General features: G+C 42.2%; 1 long non-coding RNA gene across 1 annotated transcript in view; it reads right to left on the bottom strand.

Moving 5' to 3' along the window:
* LOC133509920 (uncharacterized) overlaps positions 1-5,198 on the bottom strand; it is a 54,447-nt gene extending 49,249 nt beyond the window's left edge. Inside the window, exons 1-2 of the long non-coding RNA XR_009797470.1 lie at positions 4,935-5,198; positions 1,653-1,705 (exon numbers count right to left, since the gene is read on the bottom strand). This is a non-coding gene — a long non-coding RNA (uncharacterized LOC133509920). The remainder of the gene's footprint in view (positions 1-1,652; positions 1,706-4,934) is intronic.
* Between the last annotated feature and the right edge of the window lie 15,421 nt (positions 5,199-20,619).

Raw genomic sequence — 20,619 nt, 5'->3', positions numbered from 1 at the left:
GGTCCGCGGGCCATTTGTGGCCACCAAGATGATGTTTTGCGGCCCCCACCTTACTTACTATGAAAGTCAAATGATGGTGTGGCCCTGAAGTTTTATATGAATGGCACTTTACGGTGATGTGTGCAGAGCTGGTGAACCTACCAATCACGGTGGGGTTGTGGCTTTCGGGGTGTGACAGTGACAAGTCCTGATACAAGCTGAGAAACATTTTTCATTGAGTGAAAGTTAGTGATTTTGTCATGGAGGGTTTTATTAGTTTTGCGCACAACCTGTTTACACCAGCTTTCTTGCTTGTGTGCAACTAGAATCACTGAGGGGGTAGTGGTACACATGTCTGCCTTTGGTGTGGGCAGTGTGGGATCGATTCCCGCTCAGTGATGGTGTCGATAACTGCCCTCTGACTGACTGGCGACAAATTCAGGGTGTAGTCCGGCTTTCACCCGAAGTTAGCTGGGATAGGCTCCAGCTTTCCTGCAACTCTTTTGAGGATAAGCGGCTTGAATAATGACATGTTATGACAAATTGTGTGCATGTGCGCTGAGGCTGCGTCCCAGAAGAATGCTTTGCCTGCAATGAAGAATTCTTTGCTCTGTCTGCAATGAAGAATGATTTGCTCTGCTCTAGAAAATGTGGTAGCAAATGTAGGTTAAACAGGGGGGAAATGTAGGAATAATTGTGATCATAATTATCATACATCTGCTTCCAATAAAGAAATGCTTTGCTCTGCCCTAGATAACGTGGCAGCCTCCTCGCAGGAGATAGCAAGAACAAAAACATCTAATCATCAGAACTGCTGACTATTAAAGAAATGATGACCACACATGTATTCAGCAATCTTCAATATGTGCACACGCACATGAACAAACATGTACACCTTGTTTCAAACTGTTTTGCTTGTCGTCTCCTTTTTGTAACATCCATGTAAATAAGGGGCATCTTAAAAATAAATAAATAGAGGTGCTGAGGAGAAGATAATCAGAGAGTGCAGTGGTGAATTGTATGAGGCAGTTCCTCTCCTCTCTACTCGTGAGACTTGAACTGGTGTCTTTGCTGCCTTTTTTGTCCTGTTTAATGAATGTCTGATTGGTGAACCTGACAGCTTTCTACGGGTACTTTGGTTTCTTTCCACATTGCAAAAATATGTATTGTATTTTAATTGAAGACTCTATATTTCCCATCGGTGTTAATATGAGTGTGAATGGTCAATTGTTTAGATGTGCACCTCAAGTGGCTGGCGACAAGTTCAGGGTGTACCCAGGCTCTTGCCTGATGCTAGCTGGGATAGGCTCAAGCTCTTGACCTAACCAAAATTATTCTACAAAATGTATCCGGAAAAAAAATCTCATCTATTACATTGCTCTATATTTATCTGGACAGATGAGAGTTTTGCAACGTTGTTGCTCCTTACTTCCTGTTTATGAGGTAATTTCTGTATAGTCACAGCATCTTTACCTTGCACAGCACATTGTCAATATTCCCAATTTGTCATTTGAAACGCCATTCCATTTTGTTCAACTGTCAGAACATAACATCAGTTAATAGGGTATCTTAAGGAAACTAATACAATGTAAATTATTAAGATGATGGGCTTTATTGACAACTGCATAAAGAGGCATATTTGGGTAGACAATGTAATATTGTGAGACATTTACCTCCTTAGTAGCTGCTTCATGACTCCTTTGCAGGCCTTCATATTCCTGTATCACTGGGCGAAGCAAAAATGCAAAGCCAGTCATCCATTGTCGAAGCAAAATCCACATTAAGCAGTCAAAGCTCCCACCTTCCTTTTCATATGTACAATAATACACACGGGAACTTCTAAAGCATGTGCTAACTTCTCACACACTGACTAATTCATTTTTGTCACTTGACTGCAGCAGAATAAGGATAAAGAAATAGGCAAAAAAAAAAAAAAAAAATTCCTCATAGCTACAAATACATGTAAACATTTTACACTTAAGTGTATGGAAAAAATGTCTTATGTCAGTGTTTTTCAACCTTTTTTGAGCCACGGCACATTTTTTTACATTGGAAAAATTTTGTGGCACACCACTAACCAAAAATGTTACAAAATGACACTCTGTATAGTATATTTAATAACAATATAATTTCTCAATTTATTTTTACTCAGTCAGTGTGAAACCTGGGCCTGTTTAGATGAACACAAAGCCGATATCCTGGCAGGAATAGAAGAAAGACACATACGAAGCTCTTCTTCAACAGCTCTCAGTCTCTCTCTGTTTTTAGTTTTTATAGCAGTTAGGCTTGAAAAGCTCAGCTCACACAGATATGTTGTGGAAAATGGGAGCAGTGTCAGAGCAGCTTTGTTGGCCAGAATGGGGAACTCCTTGGCAGCAGTCAACCAAAAACTGTCCAAAGGAAGATCATCAAATCTTAGTTTTAAACCACGATCTTGTTTCAGTTCAGTTAGTTCCTCCTGCTCTTGTAAAGTCATGTCCTTTCCAACAACTGATGCCGAGCTATATGGGTCCCTAACCCAATCAAAGCATTCAGTGGAGGCTGAAGAGAAATAAAATGACAACTTCTCCTCAAGACTTTTCAAATGTTTACCTATTACCTCAGACAGTGCAGCAGTGTTGCTTTGCCCTTTTTCTGTGAGTGGGAACATCTCCAGGTTGGCACGTTGCACATATTGTTGCCAGAGGTGCACCTTTAAACGGAATCCATTTATTTTATCTGCGCTTGTAAGCAGGTTTTCATTTCGGCCCTGCATCCTTGTGTTCAGTTCATTAAGATGATGAAATATATCAGCCAGGTATGCCACCTTTGCGCACCACTCATCACTTGCAAACAGATTTGAGTAATCAGACCTCTCATTTGTCAGAAACATTTTAAGTTCCTCTCGCAGCTCATACACACGGGTCAGCACCTTACCGCGCGACAAACATCGGACCTCCGTATGGAGCAATAAGGCTTTATGCTCCGCTCCCATTTCCTTACACAGAGATGCGGATATACGGCTTTTCAGAGGTCGTGTCTTTCCAAAATTCACTCTGCGCACCACATCGTCTAACACAGGAACCAGTTCTGCTGGTAAAGTCTTAGCAACGAGGGCCTCATGGTGCAAAAAACAGTGCGTAACAATCAGATCTGGGTTTCTTTCCTTCACTCTACTCACGAAGCCTTTGGTGCGCCCGACCATGGATGCAGCTCCATCAGTGCACACACTTGTGCAGTTTTCCCACGTAAGTCCTCCCTGGTCAAGATATTCCGATGTGACCCGAAAAAGTTCCTTTCCAGTTGTTTTTTTTTCTGGCAGTGCCTTGCAAAATAGGAAGTTTTTTCTAATGGCATCTCCATCCACAAAACGCACATTGGCCAAGAGCTGAGAATGTCCACTATTATCCGTAGACTCGTCAACTTGCAACCCAAATTTCCTACTGATGCGTATCTTTTCCAAAACATGGCTTTCGATGTCTGTAGACATGTCATCAATACGCCTGGCAATTGTGTTATCAGGGAGTGGGACTTGAGCTATGTCTTTAACCGCATCAGGGCCGAGCATCTCGTTGACAATGGCTTTACAGGCAGGTAGTATTAATGTCTCTGCCACAGTGTGCGGCTTTTTTGATTTAGCAACAAGTTCGGCGACTAGGTAATTAGCTTTGAGCGCTTTCTCATTTACCTTTGTGGTTTTTCTCAACGTTGCCTGTTTCTCTGTGTTTACACGCAGGCGAACAAAATAGTCTATCGGCTTGTTTTGAAGCGACGAGTGTGTCGTTTGGAGATGGCATTTAAGCTTGCTTGGCACCATGGCGCTGTTGGATAGCTTCTTGCCACACACCAGGCGTAACGGAATAGGTGTCGTCTCATCCCCAGTGAAAGTAAATCCAAACGAAAGATAGCTTACACTATATTGCCTTGAGATCACCGTCTTTGCTTTCTTTTTCCCACCACTCATACTAGGGCCTTCATCCGGGTCAGAATCTTGTCCAGGGCCCAGTTCGGAGTTTGCAGTTGTCCTTTTTAAAAACTTCTCCTTGACTGTCACCATGGCCTCTCAGGTGCATCACTAATTGACCCCTCCGTACAGGGCACTTAACCTCGCCTCCTGAAGTGACGTCACGTCACGTGCGCTGACGTAAGACAAACAGTAAAAATGGCAAATACAATACAATACATTCTGAACTGAGACAGACTCCATGCTTCTGATTTCATTCAAATCAACGATATATTACAGATTCTAAATACAACACATTCTTAACTGAGAGAGACGCCATGCTTCTGATTTCATTCAATCATTCACACGTAGCAATGTTATGCTAGCGGAGAACGTCTCATTCATTTATACGAGACGTGTATTAAAAATCAAATTTAGGGCATATCTTTGTGCAAACACAGTCTGGTTAAGCTTCGGCCGCGAGCCAGCAAGAAATCGATACGTTTGTGCAGTCCGATCATCGCTAAATATCGCTCAACAAAGAATAAGTGTGTCAATCGTTCACACGTAGCGGTGTTCTGCTAGCGGAGAACGTCTCATTCATTTATACGTGTATTAAAAATCAAATTTAGGGCATATCTTCGTGCAAAGACAGTCTGGTTAACTTTCGGCCGCGAGCCAGCAAGAAATCAATACGTTTGTGCAGTCCGATCATCACTAAATATCGCTCAACAAAGAATAAATGTGTCAATTGTTCACACGTAGCGGTGTTATGTTAGCGGAGAACGTCTCATTTATACGAGACGTGTTTTAAAAATCAAATTTAGGGCATATCTTCGTGCAAACACAGTCTGGTTAAGCTTCGGCCGCGAGCCAGCAATAAATTGATACGTTTGTGCAGTCCGATCATCGCTAAATATCGCTCAACAAAGAATAAGTGTGTCAATCGTTCACACGCACCAGTGTTATGCTAGCGAAGAACTTGAAATTCATTTATACGAGACATGTATTGAAAATCAAATATAGGGCATACCTTCGTGCAAACATATGTGTTCCGGTTGATATTAGATGGATTTAGTTGATGATGCGGTCTTCCACAAAGTTTGATCCATTGAAGGCATTTTTCGTACTGGGTCTTCGGTTTTGGAAAGGGTACGAATCGAACTCCACCAACTAGCCTTTCAGGATACCTGTCGTCACTATTACAAAGTCCGTGACTACACCTCTTAACCATATTTTTTGTTAAATAACCCAAATACGCGATAAAACGCTTACTAAACCTATACTGGACCATGCAATGTTGTCTGAGAAAATGGCGGGAGCAAAAACAGGCTTTGGTTTATGCAGATCTCTGGCCTCTGATTGGTCAGTGACGCGGATTGCGCAATATCCACGGAGGGGTCAATTCTCGTGGAGGAACGAGGCAATCAGCTACGCGTTGCCACACGGACAAATATTACATTACTCTGCCAGCCTTTACAGCACGGACACTGGACAATGACATAATATTTGCAGAAAATTATTAATAAATGTTAATTAAAAAAAAAGTGATATTGGATAATTTCTCATGGCCCACCTGACGATCTCTCATGGCACACTAGTGTGCCGCGGCACAGTGGTTGAAAATTACTGTCTTATGTTATACGATAAAACTGAACATAAGGAGCACAAAACACTTTTATCAAATAGTGGCCTCTGCTTAAAGCCCAAGTGTCATCCCTATAAACATTCTAAAATAGATATTGTAATGAAAAATACATATAACATTCTTCACTTCAATGTCTATACGAAAAAGTAAAAGTGAGCGGAGAGCGCGTCATCCATGCGCAAAGTTGCAGAAGTGTCATTCTACGACATCCAAGTGGTCGCAATATTGGCTGCATCCTCTGTACGTGTCTGCACCTGGACATTCGCCAATGAAAACACACGGTGCACCCTAACTATAGGAGATGAACACGTCCCTTCTGACACGGCAGCTTTTTTCGAAAAGGAAAATACCACACAACCGAGTGAAGTTACAGGGGCAATATTACACGATTGTTTCAAGCCCTCAGGGCAATATTACACAATTGTAATAGAGCTATATTCATATGATATGTGTTCACGGCCAAACCGCATCCCTATCCGATCCACTTCCGCGGTGGAGATGAGCCATTGCAGCTCATCGTAGCCGGCCGGTGTGGCTTATGATGGAGCCGACCCGTGCTGCTTTAGGGGTTTGTTCAGAGCCGCAGTACGCGATGAACAACACCGTCGAGCCGGGACGCTTTACTGCGCCCACGCGGCTGAGTGAGGCATTCTCTGCTGGGTTCTTCAGAGCCCCCGCCGTCCGCAAAGCCCGACGCGCAGCCTTCGCAGAAGCCGTGACTGCCGAACACGGTGCCTCAGCCGGTGTGGCTTACAATGGAGCCGAGCTGTGCTACTTTACGGGGTTGTTCACAGCCGCCGCAGTACGCAATGAACAACACCGTCAAGCCGGGGTGCTTTACTGCGCGCACGCAGCTGAGTGACGCATTCTTGACTGGGTTCTTCAGAGCCACCGCCGTCCCCGAGCCTGAAGCGCAGCCTTTGCTGGCGAAGCGACACAACAGCTCGACGCTGTCCGACGTGCACATTGACATATTTCGTACGCAGATCTTTTGTTATGTTATGAGAGACCGATTACGTAGTCCGCTCCAAACTATTATTTTTTTAGTAGCTGTATACACACCTACCTGTGATTTGGAACCCACAAAGCACTCGTCCTCTGCACTCGTCCAATCAATTTTTCACAATGAACCGGGTCTCTTGCAAATTTATGAAGTGTAAATCCATTCTCCCGAGTGTTCAAGCAATGACCAGCAATGCAACGAGCCGGCATTTTGGGTAACACGAAGAAACAACGAGCTACCTTCCCGGAGGTAAAACTAATGGAAACAAACGAGTCCACTTGAGGGCGCCTCTGTCCTTTACATCACTTCCTGCTTCTTCTTGAAAACAAATCCCTCGAGAGGATTTTCATGGTGGGAATTACAAAAAGCTGTATATGTCAAAATCATGTTTTATGGTGACAAAACGCATGGGCCCATATTGGCTGACGTTTTTTCATGAATAACATACTAAAAATTTAATGACAGTCACCCTTTAAATACATGCAATGGCACAAGTATTGTATATTGTGTACACTGATGTACACAATACTTAGTAACATTAAAACACATTGCAGCATTATAAACATACATGAGTCCAGTTAATTATCTGTTAGTGTTACAATCGATGATTGTTTACAAATGATCAATTTCTTCTTTGACACTCAAAGGTAATTAATCTCATCTCAGGCTCATATTTACAACACCACACACTGTCATAATATTAGGTACACTTAAGCGAAAGAAAACAAAATCACGCCTAATTTTGGCGGTATCAGAGAGATATTTATGTCAGTTGAGGTTTCTCATCATGGGTGTATTTTATATATACTGTATACACTTATACACACGGACACACACAGTATTCCCTCGTTATTTGAGGGGGTTATGGTCCTTACGCCCCTAGCCCCCACGAATAATGAAAATCCACTAACAATGGATGCAGTATTAAAATACTTATGAGCTGTACCATATTTTTTGACCATAAAGGGACACTTAAAAGTCACAAATCTTCTCCAAAATGCACAGCACGCTTTATGTGCCCAGTGATTTCCAATATCTATAAATATTGTAGTGTGACTTGTCCAATGAAAACACCCCCACAGCATATTGGTGCCACCACCATGCTTCACTGGGACTGCACTGAACAGGTGATGAGATGTGCCTGGTTTTCTCAACACGTGCCACTTAGAATTAAGGCCAACAGTTTCTACCTCATATCTCACCATCTTGGAGTCTCTAGGTGTTTTTTATTGTCAAACAAACTCCATACATGCTTTCATGTGTCTTGCATTTGGGAGAGGCTTCCGTCGAGCAACTTCTGCCATAAAGCCCCAACTGATGGAGGGACGGCTGCAGTGATGGTTGATTTTGTAAAGGTTTCACCCATCTCCCGACTGTATCTTCGAAACTCAGCCACAGTCATCTTTGGGTTCTTCTTTACCTCTCTCACCAAGGGTCTTCTCCCCTGATTACTTAGTTTAGCCAGAAAGACAGTTCTTGGAAGGGTTCTGGTCATCGCAAACATCTTCCATTTAAGAATTATGGAGGCTAATGCGCTCTAAGGAACCTTAACTACTGCAGAGTTGTTTTTTTGTAACCTTGGTCAGATGTGTGCCGTTATGTCTCCAAGTTCTTCAGGCATTTCCTTTGACCTCGTGATTCCCATTTCCTCTGACACGCACTGTGAGGTATAAGGTTTTACATAGACAGACAGGTGCTTGGCTTTCCTAATCAAGTCCAGTGAGTATAATCAACACAGCTGGACTCCAGTGAAGGTGTAGAACCATCTCAAGGATGATTGGAAGAAATGGAGGGTTATATGGGGTGCTATGTTGACTTTAATGAGGGAAAAAATGAACAAATGATTTTCAGAAATTGCAGGAATATAACAGAGGGAAAAATTTAAGAGGGTCTGAAAACTCTCCATAGCTACTCTTTGTGTAGGTTCACTTCACGTGGCCTTGCTGTTATATGGATTTTTTGGGGGGTATGTAATTTTTTACAATGTAGCAGGCTTTTTTTTAACAGCGTATAACTATGCATTGTGTGCTGTATCCTGATTCTCTAAGGGCAACGCATTGTTTTCAGCAACCCGATTGGGTAGGGGATGGAGACCAGTCAATCAATCTGCTCCTTGCCATGTGTCCTGTACAGCACAAAACGCATTCAACTTGTCAAAGTTACATAATTGTTCAACACTAGCTGTGTGGCTCTTTAGCGCTGAAAAAGAATAAGTGGAAGTGTTGAGGAGGAGGAGGATGGACCACCACTTGCTCTCTTGACAACCATGGCCAATGAACTTCAGCAAACTGCACAAGAATGAGAAATTGATGTTTCAGTCATTGCAGTTATCAAACATAATTGAAGTCCTAGATAAAGCAGAAGAAAATGGATGGAGGGATGTTCATATATTTATCCATCAATTCATTTTCTCAGCCACTTATCCTCACGATGGTCACGGAGTGCTGCAGCCTATCCCAGCTTTCAACAGACAGGAGGCAAGGTACACCCAGAACTAGTTGCCAGCCAATCGCAGGGCACATAGAGACAAACAGCCGCACTCACAATAACAACTCCGGGCAATTTAGCACGTCCAATTAATGTTGAATGTTTTTGGGATGTGGGAGGAAACTGGGGTGCCTGGAGAAAACCGACGCAGGCACGGGGACAACATGCAAACTCCACACAGGCGGGTCTGGGATTGAACCCGGGACCTCAGAACAGTGAGGCCAAAGCTTTCCAGCTGATACACCATGCCACCACAATAAAACAGTTTAAAAAAAATTATAATGTGCTGGTTTAAAAATAAATAAATAAACTGCTCTGTCTAAATTATGTACATTGTAAATTAAACTATACACATTAAATTATAGACATTTATATGTTGGGCAATGTATACAATGCAGTGTAGTGTGTAGTGCAGGCCTAATAAGGACTAGACTAATTGCAGTGCAATTAGTGCATGAGCTGAATTTATGGTCTAGAGCAGGGGTGCTTAATGTGTTGATCACGTGACGACCTGCTGCAAAAAAAAAAAAAAAAAAAAAAAGACAACCTTTCATCCACTTCGTCACTTGATTCAGGTGTGGTAGACACGTCGATTGCACACACATAAAGGCGTGTTCTAGCAAGCTGGCCTCCTATTTATGGTCTCTCTTTTGCTTTCTCCACGGCAGTCGTGGCAATGCACCAAAGTCGATCGCGAGAGGCTTGCTGCTTGAAAAGTAGATCTTGGGGTAAAAAAGTCTGGGCACTCCTGGTCGAGAGTCAATGGTGGTGGGTGGTGATAGGTGCCAGGGAGGGGTAATGGGGCAAAGCAGAGAGCAAGTGCAACAGCCATGACACAGGGAAGTGTTGAGTCCCAGCCAGTCAAGTTTGAGGATGAGCTCTTGGGGAATGATGGTGTTGAATGCTGATCTGGAGATGATGAACAACATAAACAGATGAATATGTTTTCATAGAAGAGTTATTTGCCATTATTAACTATGTTGGAATACCTTAGTTCTATGCTCACAATATTAATTTCGCCTATTACCAGAATAATACATTTGTTCATAAATGGAACATTTATTAATAGAAAGTTGTTTGGAAACCAAATATCTTCTTGAATTCTCTGATGAAGGCTAAATGTCACAGTACATTAAATGAAAAAGGATAGTATGAAATAGTTTTTTTTTGTTCATTAATGATTCCATAGAAATTTCAATGTTTTAATTGGGACCCACAGCAGTTCACTTGCATGAATGTTCAAGCACGTTATCCAAATATTTTATGCTCTTTTCATTCTTTTTCCTACCAGTGACTTATTCATTATTTTTTTGACAACTACATGAACCCTCGTCAAATCAAAGCAGGATTCTTCTTAAATTCCTCCAAGTTGTGACAAAAAAAAAAAAATGCATATTTGCAACTTCCAAAGCTAACTCTCAGTCAAATTATTGACCAATTTGCAAAAACTAGAAAATTGTCACTATGTTGTGATGGTGAAATAAACCAACTGAGTTTTTACTTTCTCCGATGTTCAAAGTGTTCATAATCATGTATTATTATTATTATTTTAAGAAATTGTTTTGGTAGAAGTACAACAGTGAAGTGGGTTACTCTGCATGCATGTTTAAGGGAGGTGATATAGTGTTCTTGGGTCCTAGTGCCCCAGGAGGGTTATATACCCAAACCATGGACCCAGGGCATGCGGCTTGACAAACCGAGGATTTATTGATGTCCCTTGAGTTTTTTCTGCTCTCTCTGACACAAATACTGACAGAAGAGTGTTTGAAAATGTAGAGGAATTAAGTTCACCAACAAGAAGTGTCATTGGATTTGGACAATTGGGGTGGGTTAAAAATATTTGATCACTGGTGGGGCATGAAGCCTCTCTAAAATAGAACTAGTGGCACCGTTGTCTCCATGAGCCAGGGCAGCTGGCTTTTGACATCACTGTTATTATAGAGCATCATGTCTAGTGTGGGTTAGCAACAAGTGAAATTGCTGAATGGTTTGAAGCTCTGAAGATGACAATCTGAAGCCGCATGAAACACACTATATAAGTTTTCACAATTAAATTTATGACCCTGCTTCAAATATCTGTTAACACAGACAGTGGTTGTGTAATAAAGAATCATTGACAGTGCTGAATTAACGATTATCTGACCCATGGCCTGCCTGCCCACTAAATTTGATAGGTGATTTTACCGAAAAAAGGCTTTCATGAAACACATGAACAGGACAGAAAGTCAAATAGTGTGAAATCATTGCATGACTATTACAACAATTAAGGGAAATATCCATCAATTTTTTAACACCGCTCATCCTGATTAGGGAAATTATGAAATAATTGCTGCAAAGTAAATTTGTACAGCGCATTTCATACACAAGGTAATTCAATGTGCATTACATGACATGCATTCAAATACCAAAAACATTTTAAAATAAAAAGTACAACTGAAACAGCTATTAGTGCAAGAAATATCACTGAAAAGCAGAAGAACTCTAAAACAAAAGAGGAAAAAAAAGAAGAGTTTTTAATATGGATTTGAAAAACAATTTACACTTAGGGCTGACGTTACCTCTGTTGTCAACTTCTTTTTTCTTTTTTTTTTTGCATCACAATAACTAAATGCTGCTTCACCGTGTTTGCTTTGGACTCTGCACTTCACAATCTGACCATGGTCAGTCAACCTCAGAGCCCTACTGGGTTTGTATCCCATGAGCATTTCTTGCATGTATTGAGGACCTAAATCGGAATCAGAATTAGCTTTAATGGGCAAGTGTGTAAAAACACAAGGAATTTTTCTCCGGCAGTAGGCGCTGCCCTGGTACGACATTCAGAACAAAGGACAAGGACAAAGAACAAGGGACAATTCTGTTTATAGGAACTGTTCCTTATAAGATGTGCAATATGTAAAATCGTCTTCATTTAGAAGAGGTAAGAGATAAGTTTGTTAACGTCCCACATTGTGTTAAGTTTGTACAAAGTGCCTTTACCCATTCGCAGTTCCCCTTATAGACCAGCGCAATGACAATTGTGCAAAGGGAGCAGTTTAAAGTGACAAATTGTGCGGTAGGCTACAAAATATATTATTAACACTGATTGGACCAGCATGATGTGAGTAGGTGTCCTACCACGGCACAAGGCAGAAAGATAGTAGGTTCGCTGATGAAGAATTTAATGACTTGTTTGCCAGAGGGAAAAAGCTGTTTGAATACCTGCTACTTTTGACTTGCATTGATCTATAGCCCTTCCCCAATGGTTGAGCTGGTGGCCAGGATGTGGAGGATCCGAAAGGATCCTGACTGCTCTGGACCTAGTTCGTGTTGCGTGCAAGTCCTCAACAGTGGTTACCCACCCTGTGGTGCCGACAATCCATTCAGTGGTTTTGATTGTCTGTTGCAGTCTGAGTTTGTCCTTTTTTGTGGCAACCCCAAACCAGACTGTGATGTGTCTGGGCGCTTTGTTGATCTGTTGTCATTTAAAGACCTGTCTAATGTCACTTTCATGGATGTTAAACGATGAAGTGGAAGATGATACGGCTTGTGGTGCTGCCTGGTGGGTGTGTGGTGTGGAAGTGTCTATTTCAAATCTGCAGGGAAAGCTATTTAAGTCGTTGGGTAGCCCCCTCATGTTTTCTACTGGTGGAGAACGTCGCTTGTAATTAGATTTCTGGATTTTTCTTTTGAGATTATCTCGCTCACAGTGGACAAGTGGGAGAACTTGGGTGTTCAAATACTTATTTTCTTCACTGTATTTGACAGGTACATCCCTGGCTTTCTTTTTGTTTCCATCAGTTACGTTCCTGCCCTTGCATTGCTGAATGTCCATATACAAGATTAAAATGGAATCTTGTTTTACCTTGTCTTTGTTTGAATACAGCTTTCGTTTTATGTAGTTTAAGTCATCATCAGACAAAGTGGAAGCACGGCATACCCCCGGTGAGTTATGCTGGCAAGACACAAACAGAGTTTTTTCATCGCCACTGTGATGAGTCTTTTTGGCTAAATACCTCATGGAATTCTTGGGTGGAGGAGTTCAAGTATCTTGGTGTTTGGTTCACGAGTGAGGGAAGAATGGAGCGGGAGATCGAAAGATGGATCGGTGCAGCATCTGCAGTGATGCGGACTTTGTATCGGTCCGTTGTGGTAAAGAGGGAACTAAGTCGAAAGGCGAAGCTCGCAATTTACGAGTCGATCTACCTATCTTAAAGATAGTGAGTCCACATATTTACGACCATAAATCTTTTTTTGTCTTTATTGGCAAAATCTATTATCTCAATTTTGTTGTGGTTTAGTTGAAGGAAATTTTGGCTCATCCAGTTATTTATCTGCTTTAAACAGTGGCACAATATCTGAACTGTACTGAACTGAAGTCATCTGGAGACACTGATAAATACAACTGCGTGTCATCTGGATAGCTATCATCGCCGAAGGTTCTAAAGAATTTGACCCAAGGGTAGCATATAAAGGCTAAACAGGAGGGGTCCAAGAATTGAGCTTTGAGGGACTCTATAGGTCATTTCCATTTGTTGAGATCAGAATCAGAATTAGCTTTATTCAGCCAAGTGTGTAACAAAACACCCAAGGAATTTTCTCCAGCAGGCGGTGGTGCCCTGGTACGACATACAGAACAAAGAACACCAAAGCAGCAAGAACAAAGAACACGAGACATTTCAATTTATATGAACTATTCCTGATAAAATCATGCAAGATGTAAAATCTTCTTCATTGAGAACAGGTACGAGATAAGTGTGTAAACATCCCACATTGTGTAAAACTTGTACAGAGTTCCTTTACCCATTTGCGGTTCCCGTAATAGACTAGTAGAATTATTGAGCCCAAAATAACTCCTTTTCTCCAGATAAAACCTGAATCATTTAAGGACCGTTTCATTAGTCCTACCCAGGTTTCCAACCAGTTTTGCAGTATCAAAAGAGGCACTGAGATCCAACAAGACCAAAATTGTCACCTTTCCTGAGTCAGTATTCAATCTTATATCATTTAGCACTTTGATAAGAGCAGATTCTGTACTGTGATGAGTTTTGAAACCTGATTGAAATTTGACAAAAATTCCAGTAAATTCAAGAAATTGCTGAAATGATTAAAAATAACTTGCTCCACAATCTTGTTTTTGAAAGGGAGATTAGAAATGGGTCTCTAGCTTGCTAACACGGAAGTGTCTCATGCTGTTTTTTAGAAGAGGCTTTATGGCAGGTACTTTAAGAGTTTTAGGAAACTCGACGAATTGAAGTGAGCAATTGATTATTTGCTGCAAATCAGCTAGCACTGTTTTCACAAAATTTTTTAAAAAGTCAGATGGTATTTAGTCAAGACAGCTTGTTGATGGTTTCAGCTTCTGAACAGTTTTCTCTACAGTTTTGTGGTTAGCTCTATCAAATTCCCACAGGGGCCTCCACTCCCTGAGAAGGGTTGCGTCGGGAAGGGCATCCGGCGTAAAAATTGTGCCAGACATACATGTGCGTTCATCTGAGATGATACGCTGTGGCGACCCCGTAAGGGACAAGCCGAAAGAAACTTACTTTTCTATCAATTCTTACATGGCATATAGTTTACCCTGCGTGGCTTCAGATGTAGTATCATTTTGCTAATTTGTGGCGATATTTAACCTGATGGACAGTATTTTTTCACAAAAATAACGGGCTAACTCATTGCATTTATCAACTCCAACGAGTTCTGGAGCCATCTGATTTGGGCGGGCGGGTTGGGGGTTTGAACCACAGCAAGCAGATTGTGAGGTAAAATTTGTCTAGAATGGCAAAAAGTTCTTTGGATATTTTTTCCACGTAAATGTCAACATGAATGTTAAAGTCTACTGTGATGAAAGAAATAGCTGAACTCAGTAAAAATAGACTGCAGTTCAGAAAAATCCTCCCAAAATTTTCAATTGTATCTTGGAGGTCTATAAATTATTAAAAAAATAATCTTTGGGTCACTTTAAATTAAAAAACAGATATTCAAATGCGCTAAAATCACCGAGTATAATTTATTTACACTGAAATAATGACTTAAAAACACCAATACCATCTATCCATACATCCATTTTCCTAGCCGCTTATCCTCACAATAGTCGCAGGAGTGGTGGAGCCTATCCAAGCTGTCAACGGGCAGGATGCAGGGTACACCTTGAACTGGTTGCCAGCCAATGGCACGGGACATAGAGACAAAGAGCTGCACTCGCAATCACAGTTCTAAGGTCCCGGGCTCAACCTTTGTGGAGTTTGCATGTTCTCCCCATTCCTTCATGGGTATTCTCTGGGCACTCCGGTTTCCTCCCATATCCCAAAAAACATGCATTAATTGGACACTCTAAATTTCCCCTAGGAGTGATTGTGAGTGTGGCTATTTGTCTCGATGTGCCCTGCGATTGGCTGGCAACCAGTTCAGGGTGTATCCCACGCCTCCTGCCCGTTGATAGCTGGGATACCCTCCAGCACTCCCCGCGACCCTTGTGAGGATAAGCAGCTGAGAAAATGAATAGATGGATTATTACCCAGTGACATGATATTAAAAAGAGCTAGTCTCCCAGAGATAAGTGCAGACATTTTATCCTCACTGAGTTTGAAGCTCTACATTTTTATTCCATATCCTGTCTGATAATTACAGGGATGAAAAATGCTTTATCTCCATAAGGGTCTAACTTATTCGGGAAATAACTCAAATAATGACCGATAGTCAGACTCACAGATTCTTTATGGTTGGAGGAGAGGCCTTTCACATCTTGGTGGGCAGTAGTTTCAGGCGAAGGGGGATAGGAGGAGGATCTTGGCGCGGTGTAGCCTAGAGTCTCAACATTGATAATAGTCTTCACCTTATCTATCGGACATAACAAGAATACACAAACATTCACATGTAGGAAGATAATACAATGTTATTTCTATTCACGAAAGTCTCTCCTAATGAAAGATTCAGGTTACGAAAGGAAAAAAAAATGGCACTGGACCGAACGTAAACATCTTGTACTGTATCTTGGTTTGAAAGCAGCATGATAGAGCTGCTCTCCCATTGGCCATTGCTGGAGCACTTTCCTGGCATCACATTGGCTAGAAGGGATGTCACGCTATAGCCATGATGCACATCCCGTCTCTTTGTATGTGTGGTCCAATACAGCAGATTCCCCTATTGGCTAGCACGTAGCATCTTCCTTGCATCATATCCCTCCATTGGCTCAGAGCCTCGTCAATTTTTTTTTTTTTTTGGGGGGGTGGTGACGCCAATCTTTACCTGTGATGCACTTTCTGTATGTTAATTACCAAATCCATTGTCATATGGTCGTGCACATTCGAGAACTTTCTTGGGGATTTATTCATCTTTATCCACCATGGGCTGCAAGAAATTCATGTGCAGTGCCATCATGCTGCTGCTCCTCAACTTGAGACGTTCGAAGTGGAGGTTGAACCTGAAGTTCAGGAAATTGTTTCGCGAGGAAAGGGTAAGGAGGGCATCGATGAGTTGTTTCACCACGAAGATTTTTTGACTGAGAAGCTCAAGGCTGGAGGCGATGCAACACACGACAAAGGGGAGCAGCTCCATGACATTTCCGAATTTATCGGGCGATTGCTTACTTCAATGATGTTCACCTTGCACATTTCCGCAAGATTATTAAAAGCCGGTCACGGCAAACATCCCTGGACTGGTACTTCACGAAAAATTGAAAGTTGTTAATGTTTGTTTTGGATTTATAGTTTCTGGAATTGATTAATTTTTGTGGAATTACGTTTTGTGTCCCTCCGCATCGTAGGGCAAAGGTAGAGTTAGCAAAACAAGAGACATATGAAAACATGTACACCAGGTTGGACACGAAAGAAGGAGAAAAAGATCTCTACAGGTTGGCCAGACAGAGGAATGGAGATGGGAAGGATGTGCAGCAGGTAAGGGTGATTAAGGATAGAGATGGAAATGTGTTGACTGGTGCCAGTAGTGTGCTAAATAGATGGAAATATACTTTGAGAAGTTGATGAATGAAGAAAATGAGAGAGAAGGAAGAGTTGAAGAGTCAAGTGTGAAAGACCAGGAAGTGGCAATGGTTAGTAAGGGGGAAGTCAGAAAGGCACTACAAAGGATGAAAAATGGAAAGGCAGTTGGTCCTGATGACATACCGGTAGAGGTATGGAAGCAATTTGGAGAGATGGCTGTGGCGTTTTTGACCAACTTATTCAACAGAATACTAGCGGGCGAAAAGATGCCTGAAGAATCGAGGAAAAGTGTTCTAGTTCCCATTTTTAAGAACAAATGCGATCTTCAGAGCTGTGGGAATTATAGAGGAATAAAGTTGATGAGCCACACAATGAAGTTATGGGAAAGAGTAATGGAGGCAAGACTCAGGACAGAAGTATCTGCAAACAACAGTATGGTTTCATGCGGATGCTAGTGGAAAAGTACAGAGAAGGTCGGAAGGAGCTACATTGTGTCTTTGTGGATCTAGAGAAAGCCTATGACAGAGTACCAAGAGAGGAACTGTGGTACTGCATGCGTAAGTCTGGCGTGGCAGAGTACGTTAAAATAGTACAGGACATGTATGATGGCAGTAGAACAATGGTGAGGTGTGCCGTTGGTGTGACAGAAGAATTTAAGGTGGAGGTGGGACTGCATCAGGGATCAGCTCTGACCCCCTTCCTGTTTGCAGTGGTAATGGATAGGCTGACAGATGAGGTTAGACTGGAATCCCCTTGGACCATGATGTTCGCAGATGATATTGTGATATGCAGTGAAAGCAGGAAGCATGCAGAGGAACAATTAGAAAGATGGAGACATGCACTGGAAAGGAAAGGAATAAAGATTAGCCTAAGTAAAACAGAATATATGTGCGTGAATGAGAAAAGTAGAGGGGGAAGAGTGAGGCTACAGGGAGAAGAGATAGCGAGGGTGGACGACTTCAAATATTTAGGGTGAGGCCGGCCATGATGTACGGATTAGAGAGTCATCATAATATCATCATAATATCAAAATCATACATTGTGATTTCTGGATTTTTCTTTTTAGATGTATGGATTACAGACAGTGGCACTGAAGAAACAACAGGAAGCAGAACTTGAGGTGGCAGAAATGAAGATGTTGAGGTTCTCGCTCGGAGTGACCAGGTTGGGTAGGATTAGAAATGAGCTCATTAGAGGGACAGCCAAAGTTGGATGTTTTGGAGACAAGGTTCGAGAGAGCAGACTTCGATGGTTTGGACATGTTCAGAGGCGAGAGAGTGAGTATATTGGTGGAAGGGTGCTGAGGATGGAGCTGCCAGGCAAAAGAGCGAGAGGAAGACCAAAGAGAAGGTTTATGGATGTGGTGAGGGAAGACATGAGGGTAGTCGGGGTTAGAGAGGAAGATGCAGGAGATAGGGTAAGATGGAAAAAGATGACACGCTGTGGCGACCCCTAACGGGACAAGCCGAAAGGAAAAGAAGAAGAAGTGTCAGTTGTCATCGGTAACCAAACTTTCAAGTTTTGAGGTTCTTTCATGTTTACGTTGTTCCATTTCTCCAATGAGGACAAAAACCAAATGTTCATAAATTGCAACATGCTACTAACCTTTGCTAACACGTAGCAATAGTAATAATATATATAGTTACAAGATCGATGCGTGTAGGCGTGTGCATCAATGTGAGAGTAAGAGGGGACTGCGCAGGCGTGTGCAGCGGAGAGTCTTCTTCTTTTCCTTTCGGCTTGTCCCGTTAGGGGTTGCTACAGCGTGCCATCTTTTTCCATCTAAGGTTATCTCGTGCATCTTCCTCTCTAACACCCACTGTCCTCATGTCCTCTCTAACAACATCCACCCATCTTTTCTTTGGTCTTTCTCTCGCTCTTTTGCCTGGCAGCTCCATCTTCAGCACCCATCTACCAGTATACACACTCTCTCGCCTCTAAACATGTACAAACCATCGAAGTCTGCTCTCTCTAACCTTGTCACCAAAACATACAACTTTGGCTGTCCCTCTAATGAACTAATTTCTAATCCTATCCAAACTGCTCACTCCAGGCGAGAACCTCAGCATCTTCATTTATGCTACCTCCAGTTCTGCTTCCTGTTGTTTCTTCAGTGCCACCGTCTCTAATCTGTACATCATGGCCGCCCTCACTATTATTTTATAACCTTTGCCCTTCATCCTGGCGGAGACTCTTCTGTCGCATAGAACACCAGACATCTTCCACCAACTGTTCCACCCTGCCTGGACCCATTTCTTCACTTCTTTACCACACTCTATTGCTCTGTATTGTTGACCCAAAGCTTCACTCCTCCTCCCCTCACATTCATGCACATATATTCTGTTTTACTTAGGCTAATCTTCATTCCTCTCGTTTCCAATGCGTTCCTCCATCTTTCTAATTTTTCCTCCGCCTGCTCCGTGCTTTCACTGCAGATCACAATAGCTGCGAACATCATAGTCCAAGGGGATTCCAGTCTAACCTTGTCTGTCAGGCTATCCAATACTACCGCAAACAGGAAGGGGCTTAGCGTGAATACCTGATGCAGTCCTACCTCCACCTTAAATTCTTCTGTCACACCAATGGCACACCTCACCGGTGTTCTGCTGCCCTCATACATGTCCTGTGCTATTTCCACACACGCCACACCAGACTTGCGCATGCAGTACCACAGTTCCTTTCTTGGTACTCTTTCATCGGGTTTTTATAGGTCTACAAAGACACAATGTAGCTCCTTCTGACCTTCTCTGTACTTTTCCACGAGCATCCTCAAGGCAAATAATATATCTCTGTTTCTAGGCATGAAACCATACTGTTGCTCGCAGATACTTTTGTCCTGAGTCTTCCCCCCCCCCCCTATCTGAGATGGTCAGGACTACTTTGTCTAGTTCCTTCCAAAATTTCTCTTTCAACTCTATGTCACATCCTACCTGTGGGGCCGCTAACCACATTATACATAACACCCTCAATTTCAAATTTCTGCCTCATCACTCAATCTGATACTCTTTTCACCTCTAAGACATTCTTCCTTGAAAATGACCCTTACTCCATTTCTCTTACGATCCACTCCATGGTAAACTACACATCAGGCTCTGGGGGTCTTTTTCTGCACATGGGACAGGACTGCACTGTATTAAGGAGAGGATGAACGCAGCCATGTATTGTGAGATTTTGGGGAACAACCTCTTTCCCTCAGTCAGAGTATTGAAGATGAGTCGTAGCTGGGTCTTTCAACATGACAATGACCTGAAGCACACAGCCAGGAAAACCAAGGAGTGGCTCCATAAGAAGCATATCAAGGCGTGGGTGGGTAGTCTCCAGGCCTAAACCCAATAGAAAATCTTTGGAGGGAGCTGAAACTCTATTTCTCAGCAACAGCCCAGAAACCTGTCTGATCTAGAGAAGATCTGTGTGGAGGAGTGAGCCAAAATTGTGTGCAAAAAAAAGTGTGTGCATACTTGGTGAAAAACTACAGGAAACGTTTGACCTCTGTAATTGCAAATAAAGGCTACTGTACCAAATATTGATATTGGTTTTCTCAGGTGTTCAAATACTTATTTGCAGTTGTATCATACAAATAAATTGTTAAAAAAAAAATGATACATTGTGATTTCTGGATTTTTCTTCTTAGATTATCTCTCTCACAGTGGACATGCACCTACGT

The sequence above is a fragment of the Syngnathoides biaculeatus genome, chromosome 12 (genome assembly GCF_019802595.1).
Source record: "Syngnathoides biaculeatus isolate LvHL_M chromosome 12, ASM1980259v1, whole genome shotgun sequence".
In the NCBI taxonomy this organism is placed as follows: Eukaryota; Metazoa; Chordata; class Actinopteri; order Syngnathiformes; family Syngnathidae; genus Syngnathoides; species Syngnathoides biaculeatus.
Note: the sequence above shows the minus strand (reverse complement) of the source record. Positions and strands in the feature narration are given on the sequence as shown.